An 11,634-nucleotide genomic window follows, 5' to 3' on the forward strand; every position below is an offset into this window, starting at 1 on the left:
AAATTGTTGAGAGTAAAGATAACATAAAGCCAGTTAAAAAAAAGGCACAATTATCTTCTCCCTTTCAGTAAAACACCTAAGTAACACACACCCACTTATCTAATCAGATTTACATACATACATACATCTGTACACTTAGTATATGCATGGCCAACTATTTTCAACCATTTACCATTTCCATTTATACATAAACTTCCAACCTTAGGAAAAACAATTTCATTTTTTGCCACCGTCCCATCGTGTTTACTTGTTCTCTCCGTGAGCAGCCTTGTCTCCTAGAAATTAATTTTATATACCACTATTTCCATCTGAATTCGATATACTGAAAAAGTCAAAAGTGAGTTGAAGAATGAAACAAGATATCTTTTCCCTTTATTAACCTTTTACCAATAGCAACATATTCCTGCCACGACAGAAAAAAAAGAGTAATTGTCACATTATAATGTGAAAAGTTTATTGTACAAGATGATTTATTGTACAAGATAACAAGATGTTTTTCATCTTTGTGTATATATATATAAATATATATACGTATGTATACACACAGTCACACACATTCCCCAGGGAAACCTCCCCTTCGCTTCCCAATTCTCACCTACTTGTGCTTTCTGTCAAGTGTGTCTCATTTGACACAACGTTCACATGTTACACTTTAATTCAATTTGATGTGTGCGATGCAATCAAACTTGAACACCAAACAAGCCCCCCAAAAGCCAAAACCATCGTAAACATGTCCCCCACTGTACATTTCACCTCCCCCTCAAAGTGATAGCCATTCTGTAAAAAGCAAACAAAATCAAATAGGAGCTTTGTGTTTTGCTTTTGGCTCTAATCCCACAAGTTTCCTACTGGCAGCTTAATGATTACCTTGATTGAAATGGCAAGTTAATCTAAACCCAATTTTTTTTCTTTCTCCTCTCCCCCTCTTCTTTTCTCCTCCTTTCCTCTCCACGCCAGGTGAACAGTGCCATTAGCCTACGTCTTCTTATTGTAAGCATTAATCCTTTTTAAACTCTGTTCATCTCAGAAGACTGTGTAGTAGGTTTGCAAAAGCACAGAGGTGTGCATGGAGTGAGGAACAATCCGTCTTCCCTCCGTGGCCTTCTGTACCCCCTGAAGGAGCCTTATCTTTGGGATTGTAATGTAATGAGTGGCCCCTTGAAACAAAAGGCCTGACAGCTCTAGCAGCTCTGTGGCTCCCTGGGACCGCTGCATTGTTATTAGAATCCCCAGGAGTGTTTGTGCACAGGCACACTCTGCCCTTCTGCATCTTTGTGTCAACAAGATCTACCTAAAATAATAGATCCAGCAGAATATCACCAAATATGGGCCAGAAATACCATCAAAACATATCTTAAAAGTCTTGTAAAATACCAGTGCTAGAGGCATTACTACCTGTGTAAAGTCAGTGTAAAAGAGCAGTTTTACACATGTGCACATAAGTGAATTCGTCACAGCCTGGGGAGCTGTTGCCGTATTTTGATGTGCCAATGCTGAAGGATGACGCAAGGCTTAAACTTTAGCAGCAGACATCCCAGTGCTGACCTCTCCATCTCCCCCTCATATTGTCCTTGTCCCTGGTGACAATAGGCCACCAGCGGCTCTGACATTCATCACCTGTTAGCCCCACTCATTCATATGAATATGCCACTCAGTTCTGTTCTCTGGCCTGCAGCATGCTTTCAGGGCACGGGGGGTGGATTAAGACAATGGTGGCATATCAAGCAAAACATCCTCAACGCTGAGAAGCAACTGTACGAGATAACAGACCACATCCACGTGTTGGATCAATTAAAAAACCGAAAGCATTTTGCGATGTGCCACCAAAATTGAGCTTTTCAAAAACTCTCCTAGGTGAATTCATTTGAAAGCACTGAGATGTAGAGCACATGGGAAAACAAAGCTTTAAAAAAAAACAAATACTGATGGTTCATTGTAACATTGTCACAGATGAGTCAAGTACTTCCAGGTAGCTGCGATATTAAGATGCAAACTTTCTAAGAATAAACTGCAGTTTTATTAGTTTAACAGACATTACTGCTAGGTTTGTAATTATGATCTACAATTATTATTTTATAATGATTTCATTATAAAATAACAATTACAGACAACTCAAATGGATGGATATCAATAAGGACACCTACATTTTATAATGAGGAAACTGAAATTTAAAAAAGAGGAACCAAACAAACACAAAGCCTGGTCCACGGTATCTAGCCATGTGGTTATTTTTGTTTATTTTTTCCCAGGTAATGAGGAATCATTGACATTTAAGCCAAATAACTTACTACCAAAGAGGTAGTTCCCTTCTAGATTAAAGGGGTAAAGGAGAGACTATATCTGGAAAGAAATGATTCTTTTATTTATTTTTATTTTTGATGGTTTAAACACCTTAAACAAAATCCCACTCAGCTTGACTGTACTGCATAGAAAATGTGCGTAATATAGGTGGAAAGACCATTTAAAAGGTGATCGTAGAAATGCACCATTCGTTGTTTGCCAACTGCAATAGGATGAAAAAGACAGTGACTAGTGTTTTATTGTGGATGCCAAGTGTGTAGAAAATGACCTGAAATCACTTGTGTGGCTTGAACCCAGCGTAACGCAAGCATTTTTCCAGCTCCACATTTTTCATGACGTGGCCATGAAACAGCGGCGATGCAAGAAATCGGTTGTTTAAAGCTGTATGTCATGTCCATGCCTCTCCAGTGTGTCAGGTGAATATTTTATATCTACAAGCTTCTACGTTTTGTTAGTCCATGAGCTACTAAGCCACTCACCAGCGTGATTGTGTGTGTGCGTTAGACCAGTCTGTGTGTTGAGGGCTGCTTTGTTTTGCTAGCTGACAGCTCCCCTCCCCATGTTGGGCCTGGCAGATGTAGAGGTGTCACCATGTTGATTAATTGTTTATGGTCACCTGTCTGCGTGGCTGCCTGTTTGCCATGCTGCCTTGTGCTAGGGGGATTTAGGGTTGTGGGGTCGAAGTGAAAAGGGGGGACATGAGAAAAGGTGAGGGAAGGGGAGATAACAGAGGGACTGTGTGCGGGACCTTGTGCTCGTGTAAATGATGTCATGCTATCAACCTGGCGTCTTCAGCTGTGTCTGTCGAAACAGCAGTGTCGTCGTGTCGAACACGAATCACAGCTAGCCGCAGCCTGGCAGGGCCTTGCATTCTTATGTTGTTTCCTGCAATTCATAGTGCTGCTCTCTGTAGAGGGAAAAGAGGAGTGGAGCAAAATTACAGAAAAAGAGGAAGAGAGTGAGAGAGATGTAGAAGTTTCAGGGAGTTTCTCTTTTCAAATAGATGGTATTTAGCACAAATTCTCCTGCTGGGTAAATTAAAACCCCTGATGATTGTGCGTTGTTTATCCAAAAAGAACTGTGGCCTCTCAAGTGTGTGAAGAAATTTGTAATTAAGATTTTAAAAGCTAAACAAAATAGCCAGCAGTTATTATAGCAATCTAATAACTTGTAGTAGTAGCATGAGCTCTTTGATACCACACTGGTTAGTGGTTTGAGCAAAGAGGTTTAGTACATTTAAATTAGATTGAGATTCATTCAGCAACGATTTTTGATCTTTTTGATTTTCACTTTTACTGTTCTGTCTCTATTCTATGCTTTTTAGTTGGAGGATATTAGAGACATGACATGAGGAGGCTTGACAGTACTGTTCAGTACCATAGTTTGCTGTGCCCTCATGTAGAGAGAAAGACGCACTGGACCTCTGCATCATTGAGAACACATATCCTATTCAGTTTGAATGCCTTTTGATTTAGCCCATATTATCCATTACTTACTTATTCATAGGCCACTAGGTTTTCTTCCCTTCCATCCATTCAAATCAATATTGCAGAACCCAGTTGTGAGTGTGGGTTGGGGTTTTCTTCAAAGTGGCAATTCTTCCAACCATCTGCGCCTCTCTCTTTCTCTCTCTCTCTCTCTCTCTCTCTCTCTGCACGTTTTAAACCCGCCCTTAGTAACAAGCCACGGAGCACCAATCTGTGCCGTGATTCGGCCAAGCCCTGCCTGCCGACTGGGAAGGAACATCATCAAAACTATTCTGTGTTGCCATGGAAATAGAGACCTCAATAAGTTCATCTTTTTCATGTGTGTTTTTTCGGGGCTTGCTTGGCATTTGGTAGGTTGGTTGGTTGGTTGGTTGGTTGGATGGATGAGTGGCAGAGCTGCAAGCTGTTCCACCAAAGTGTTTCCTCATCCCGCTTCTGCATGTATTGTGTGTTTATTTCTTTAGTCATCAAACATCAAGAATAATCACTTTTCCATCATCATTCTTGTCGTATACCACCAAGATGTGTTTCTGTCTGTGGGGATTTGTGTACAGTATATATGTACAGGTATGCACATTACAGTGTGCGTATTGTTGTATCGAGATATTTAGAGCCAGGTGGATCAAGAGTGGGTGCTGTTGTGAGGCTCCTGCTAGTGAATTTGAATAAGAAGCGTAAAAATGCTCAGCTGGATGAATGGAAAGAAAATGGGTCAGCAGAATACATTTGCTACAGACAGTGTGTTTGATAGACGTTTCAACATATAGGTTATATTGCTCAGTTTAGCCTGTGCTTCGTGCATATGACTCCGAGTGCACCATGGCAGCAGCACTTGCATTCAGCATTGATGTCTTATCAGTGTTGTATCAGTAAATAGTAGTAGTAGTAGTAGTAGTAGTAGAAATGGGTCCTTTGAAGTAACTGGATCTTCCCCTTACACTAGGAGAATACCAATGTATGTTAGGCGTGTCAGTATATACAGTGTGTGTGTGTGTGTGTGTGTGTGTGTGTGGGGGGGGGTAAGAAGAAAGAGAGCAAGAGGAGGGATGTGTTATAGGCATGTCACAGCGATGTATGATACAGCTTGATCAGATGGGTTCCAAGAAATTCTCTTTGATGTTAATATTATTCATGTGAACTCTGTGAGGTAGTGAACGCCAGCTCTCAGAGGGGGAAACGTGAGCAATGTCTCCCGTTCAAGCCCTTATTCACAGAAGAAGAAAAAAATCACCGCCAACCAAGCTGATCTTTCCAAAAAAACAAAATTTGGGGAGGAGAACGTAGTTCGGGGCGGGCTGGAACAGCTATATTCCATGTAATTGGACAATTAAAGTGATATCTTGGCATCTCTTGCTGCCTGCTCTGAGGCAGAGAAATGAGAGCTTGTAATGTATTCTGACCCACATCTTGATATGACTGTGGAAAATAATGCTACGTAACTCTACATGTCTGTGTGTGAGTTTACAGTATCCGTGTGTATCTGTATCAAGCGTGTTTTGTGGCCTCTGTACTACTTAGCAGTGTTAATGTAATTCAGTTAGAGATGAAAATCAGACATGGGGTTCTGCGGGTTATTGTTGCAAAGAAATGGAGAGTGGTAGTGGTCAATTAGATTCTGTAAAATGGTATGAAATACTAAGAGTTCATTTCTTTTTCCAAAACTCATCGTTGCAGTTGAGAATTTTTTTTTTTTTATCCGCGACACAAGGACACAATATGGTTATTTATTTGAGTACTGGCTTGTGAAGAGTATCAGTTTAACAGAGGTTCAATGAAGATATTACTTTTAGATGAAGCTCTGATCAAGATACAATTAGTGGAAATATCACTCGTTTTTTTTATCTTCCGACTGCTGCTAATAAAAGGAAAATGACCTCAAAATTAAAATCATGTTCAACGTCAGCAAGGTGAGGTGAGGGTGGTAGGCTGCATGTGAGTGTGTGTGTGTGTGTGTGTTCTTGCTTATCTGCTTGTAATCAGGACCCCACTTCCATTTCCAAAGCTGACCCTAACTAGATGTGGCTGATAAGGCGGGCTGCTAGATGCATCTGTTTGCCAGGCCTATTGTACTGCAGAGGAGAAGGGATGAGAGGGGAAAAGAGAGAGGGTAGCCGAGAGGAGGGAGAGGGGTGAGTTTGCTTGAATCTCTGAGGGCTGGCTAACCCCCTGCTCCTTTCCTGAAATGGAGATGTTATTACATTAGCAGCTAAAAGGGTTTATTCACAGTTAGTGCAGTTTAGGCATGCAAATGGAGGATTTCAGTGTGCTGTGTTGCCTGGAGGTATAGGACAGAAAGCACAGGAGATTTGCAAGGATTAGTTCCACAGGTTCCTTTTATTATGGAAAGAACCCATCCTGAATGAAAGGGGGAGGAAAGGTGAGTTGAAGAGAAAGCATAGAGGAGAGGCAGTGAGGGAATTTAGGAGGGATGTTTTTTTTTTTTTTTTTCTTAACCACATTAGCCCAGTTGTGAGATACGTGAATGATTTTTGACATCCTGACTCTCACATGTTCTGAGGTTATGCACACAGAGCTGTTTTTTTTTTCCCCCTGCCTGCGGCTGCCATAACAGTTGGTAAACAGTATGCAACCCCTTGCCTGCCCTCCTCGAAGGATGTGTGTTTTCTGCGCAAGCATGTGTACTGTGATATGTCTCACTAAACCCAATCCTGAAGCCCACTCTGAAATAAACGATGGTTATGATGATGAGGCCTTTTGGCAGATTTTACAGTGCACACTGCTCAGTGCACATGAAATGGAGGGTGGCGACCCATTCAGATCACTCATGTTGTGGGCGCGTGTCTGAGACACTGTGGTGCTGCAATCTGATATGCTTGAGTTGTAAAGTTAAAGCCTTCATTATCTCGGCACGAGGCATAAGGTGTCACCTTCACTGGACCTGACACATGCACGCTCCCCTAACCATGGGAGACCACACAGACACACACACACACACACACACACACACACGTCCACACACACAGACACAAACACACACACAAGAGTACACAGCTCAAACCATGGGAGACAATGTTGAGAGATGAAGGCTTTGAGGAAAAGATAGACAAAAAGACTCAGAATTAATCGTTGATGGAAAAGCCAAGGTCAGCCTGGCTTGGGTTTGGTGTAGTGGACAAGGTGACGAGTCCTGTTGGAGGTAAAAGGACACACACACAAACACACATACAGAGGGACGGTAGCAAATGACTCAGATCTGTTGTTCAGCAGGGAGGAGAGAGCGATGGTAAAAATGAAAGAGGAGATTGATGGGACTGTAAGTGTTTCAGTCAGACTCTATGTGATGTCAGCTGCCATCTATTCTTCACTCAAACTATTTTCCCTAACTACTTTATCTCTGGTGCCTTCCACCTTCAACAAGTAAGTGGATAGTGAAAGTGGATACTTAGTTAAGTGGAATCAAGGTCTTTTATTTTGAAAAATAATCCCTACTCGTATTACTTGTACTACGTATTCGTCAAAAATAGAATAAAGAAAACACTCCACATGCCTTTTTAAATTGTAGTAAAAATATCTGCAGTGGCTGCATGTGTGTGTTGCTTTGTGTACTTATGCATATTCGTGTCTTCAGTAAGCCGAGCGACAGCCCTTGAGGTGAAGTGGCCTGTTAAACTCTATTTTCAGCTCCAGACATTGCATTAGAAAAGAACGTGTGAGCCACTGAATAAAAGCTCTCTCCTGTCTGTACCAACAGCGGTCATCCATCTTTTTTGGCAGAGCGGCTCTTTAATTGTCCACATTTGGATGCTTTAACACTTGTACTGTTAACAGCCATTAACCATGAGTGTCCTCACACAACTGTGAAGGAGGGACAAAGACTACAAGCACACAAACCTGTGATGGCTGTGTGAGACACACACACATACACAAACAGGAATTAACGTAATCAAACACAGTAGATATCTTTCACGGGCAGTCTCTTAACAACACAAAGAGACCAACAAAGGGGCAAAGTTGTCTTGTAGCAACATTCTGTTCAATCTCTAAATATGTCTAATTTTCCACTCTTTCACTAATTATTTCTTGAGTGTTTGGCATTGTGTTACAGAACAGTGTGTAATTTATTAAAATATTGTTTTACTCAAATTGCAAAACAGCAGCAACAACAACTTACCCAAATTGTAAATTGTGTTAATTTCCTTAGACCGGGTTTTGAAATATCTGTCTTTATGTTTTTTGCTTCTACTCGAATGAATGGACTTTTGTTTATGGCGCTCACAGCATTAAAAAGTTACTTTTAAAATTCAGCCGCAACACCTCTTTTCAGAAACAATGTCCTCATTACTCTGGGTAATCCACAAATTTTTGGTGTTAAAAGTTTTCATTGGAAATACGGTCTACTGATGAAATAGTCTCTACGAAAGCTGTGGGAGGGTGGCAGCAGAAATCACAGACGTGGATATCTCAAAACGTAAGTGATTAAAACCTAAACTATCTGCGTGTCTAGATTAGATTTCTTTTTTTTTCATTTATATATTAATTTTTCTTGATTTTGGTGAACCAGTTTTGCTAATTCTTTAAGTGTGTGCCAAATATTGTGAATGTGTACATATGTGTTTACATTAATCAATATGTTTGTGTATGCTTGTTTAAATGATAAGGCTAGCATTATTTTATGATGATAAAAAATTACATGAAAAGACTGAACCAAAAATGAATTTATTATCCTGACAAATATTGTCATTGTTAGCAAAGTGTGATATATACATGAGTTTATGCTTTCATACCAAAGAACTCCAGCGTCGTCCAGAGACTATTATAAACACATAAAAGAGGCATGCAGTTGCACTGGGTGACATATTCCCTCACTACAATGAACAAAGCCAGTGTAGTTTCAACATTGTAAACACGGAACTGAGCATGCTCAGTGGCATCTGTCCAACAAGGAGCAACAATTGAGATAAAAAGTGCAGTCACGGAGCAATTCAGAATAAACTACATTGGCCACGTTCATTGTAATGCAGAAATAACCATTTTGGATGACTGTGGAGATCTCGTAGCACAAAAGCTGCTGTTAAAATGACAATACTAGATCTCAGGATAACATCGTTGCTGGTTCTGGTCTTTTCGGGAGATTTGTTGTGAACACAAAAAGATAGACTCCTGCCAGCCTCATTCTTTAAGGCATGCTTTCATTTACATCAAATTTACAGCCCCTCTCTCGACCACTTTCGGTATGTCTGTTGAGTTTAACTTGCGAGAAAATTGCAATTCGAGGAATACACCGTTCTAAGTTTAGATCTTTACACTTCTTTGTGCTCCTTTTACCCAAATTTCAGATGCTATAAAACGTGAAAGCAGTGGCAGGGAAGGACAGTCAAGAAGACAATATCAATCAGTCACTGTGCAGTATTTTACTATTTAATTCCTGCACCACGGCATCACTCCTTCCTCCCCTTGAACATGCATTCACATACTTACAAGTACGCATAACCCCTTCATAAACCCAAACAGTTTTTTGAACACACACTCCCCAGCCCAGTGCCCTGGGCCTGGATCCAGTCAGAACAATAGTTGAGCTGCTCCCCCTGCTGCTACTAGATGGAAACTGCCTCTGGGCCCTGTATCTCTCTCTGAGCTCCGTGTGTGCCTGTACATGTGAGGGGAGAGTTTGCGTGCTTGTTTGCGTGTGCCGGCAAGCATGCGCATGTTACCGAGCTCCTCATCCCATCACATCACACAGTAGGTCTATTCTGCTGCATCCTGCCACAAATATGTATGTGACCTCACCTTCCATTCTCTCACCCCTGTGCCGTTCGGTAACAACAGCTCCAGCATCTGCAAATGATTGTTTGTGGTGGCTGACTGTTACCCGGTCTCCCTTCTTTCTTGTCTGCCCATCCCGCTATAAAAGTCTAATGATCCCGTGTGTTTTTTTGTCTTTTGCGAGAGTGTGAGTATTCGTGTTTTGTCGACACACACGCTAGTCAGGAAGGTTTCCACAATTCCCATAAGGGGCGGTTTTGCTAAACTGGACGAGAATGAAAACTGATTATCAAGCGAAAACAGACATTTTCACTACATAAAAAATTACCTCTATAACACTTGGGGCATGGAAAATCTAGCACTGAATGGGATGTTTTCAGTAAAAGTCATTAAAAGGCATCTCTACCTTAATTTTTTTTTTTTTTCCATTTCTTGTTGCTGTACACTTCCAGAGAGTTTTAAGCACTGATTGTCATTTGCATTTTATCAACCATATGGTCACCTGTCATGTTCACATGACCAAGTGATCAAAGGCATGTCTTTGGTTTAATTGTTCCCCACTGTTAGGCTTCAGCCAGAAAGGACTCTTTCCATCTCTACTTCAGCAGGTGGCATGTACGTGTGTGTGTGTGTGTGTGTGTGTGTGTGTGTGTGTGTGCATGTGCATGTAAGTGTGTGTTTGAAACCATGCTTGTGAGTGCATAATTGTACAGTGCAGCCTGTAAATATCAGGACAGTGTTGTTTGACTCTGTACTCCATCACATTGGATCTGAAATGACACCACGAGCTTTGAGAGTTTCATTCTGGGTTTATTTTAGGCTGTTTGCATCCACCTCAGATTAACAGTGTAGGAAATGTAACCTTTTTACGTGCATCCCCCCGAAGGCAAAAAAGGGCACTGAGTGTGTTCACCCAATATTGATGTTAAGCTGAAAACCTCATATCCATGTTTTATTTTAAATTGTGTGCTGAACTACAAACCCAACACAATGAAAAAACTATCACAATGCTGTCTGACTGCACTGTACCGTATTATACAGTGGTTTCAGAAAAAAAAAAAAAAAGTTTTCCTGCCTACTTGCACAGCCTCCTTACACATCCCAGCACTGTCTACAAATAGCCTACTAAAAAAAAAAAATAATAAAATTAATAAATTTATCATAATCAGGTTGTTTTTTGCATGTGATTGTTCGGGGCTTAATCCCCGCTGTGCTGTAATTCTGAGCTGAGTCTGCTGTGGTTACTTTGCTTGGCGTGGAGTAGAGAAATAGAGGCCAGCGCCTAAAGTCAGTGCTCTGTGACAGCGCTGGGTGAGTGTGGGTCAGGGGGAGGGTGTGGAGGGCATTGGATTGGGTATATGTGCTCGGGGTGGGGGTGACATCGAGGCTGACTGGAAAAGGGTGATGAGGAGGGGGCTCAGGGAAAAGGCTTTAGTTGGAAAGGGGCTTTGACCGGGCCGAGAGAGATTCACATTGATTGGGTTTTAATTTGGTGGAGGGCCCCCTTCAAACTCTGCACCAAGCTCCACCCATCCCCCTTCCATCCAAATCCCCTACCCGCTGCCCTCCCCCCTTCCTGTCCTGATATGAGAGTGAGGAGCTGAGGAGTCGGGGTGGTCTGCGTGGTTGGTCAGAGCCAGCTGATAGGAGTAAACTAAACTCAGCAGGCCTGTTGTTTGTGTTTACTCTGTGTGTGTGCGTGTGTGTGTTTGTGTGTGTGTCTTTTTTCATTCAGCTGAACATAACAACCCCTATGTTGCTTCACATGTTCCGGCACCTTTAAAGGGTTTCTATAAAAACGCAATCAATCATGGTCTACTTTCACAGGTGTTCTAATCACATCACTCTTTTTGTGCCCCTGCTTCCCTTTCTCTCCTCAAAATGTTGTTTTAAATTTATCCTTATTCGTATTATTTTTATTATTATGTCATATTAACTTGCTCTCCCGTCAGTGTAGCCGGCGACTGTGAAAACCTGGTGTTGAAAGAGCACTGAACAATTTAAGGGCATTTAAAGATGGAGTCTCCTCTCCGGTGTTTGCTTTAGCAATCTAATCTCCACCCTAATCTCTGACAAGTTTTCTTTTTCTTCTCTTAATTTCCAGGATCAAAGAGGTTTGAGG

This window comes from Xiphias gladius, chromosome 16, assembly GCF_016859285.1.
Source record: "Xiphias gladius isolate SHS-SW01 ecotype Sanya breed wild chromosome 16, ASM1685928v1, whole genome shotgun sequence".
NCBI lineage: Eukaryota > Metazoa > Chordata > Actinopteri > Istiophoriformes > Xiphiidae > Xiphias > Xiphias gladius.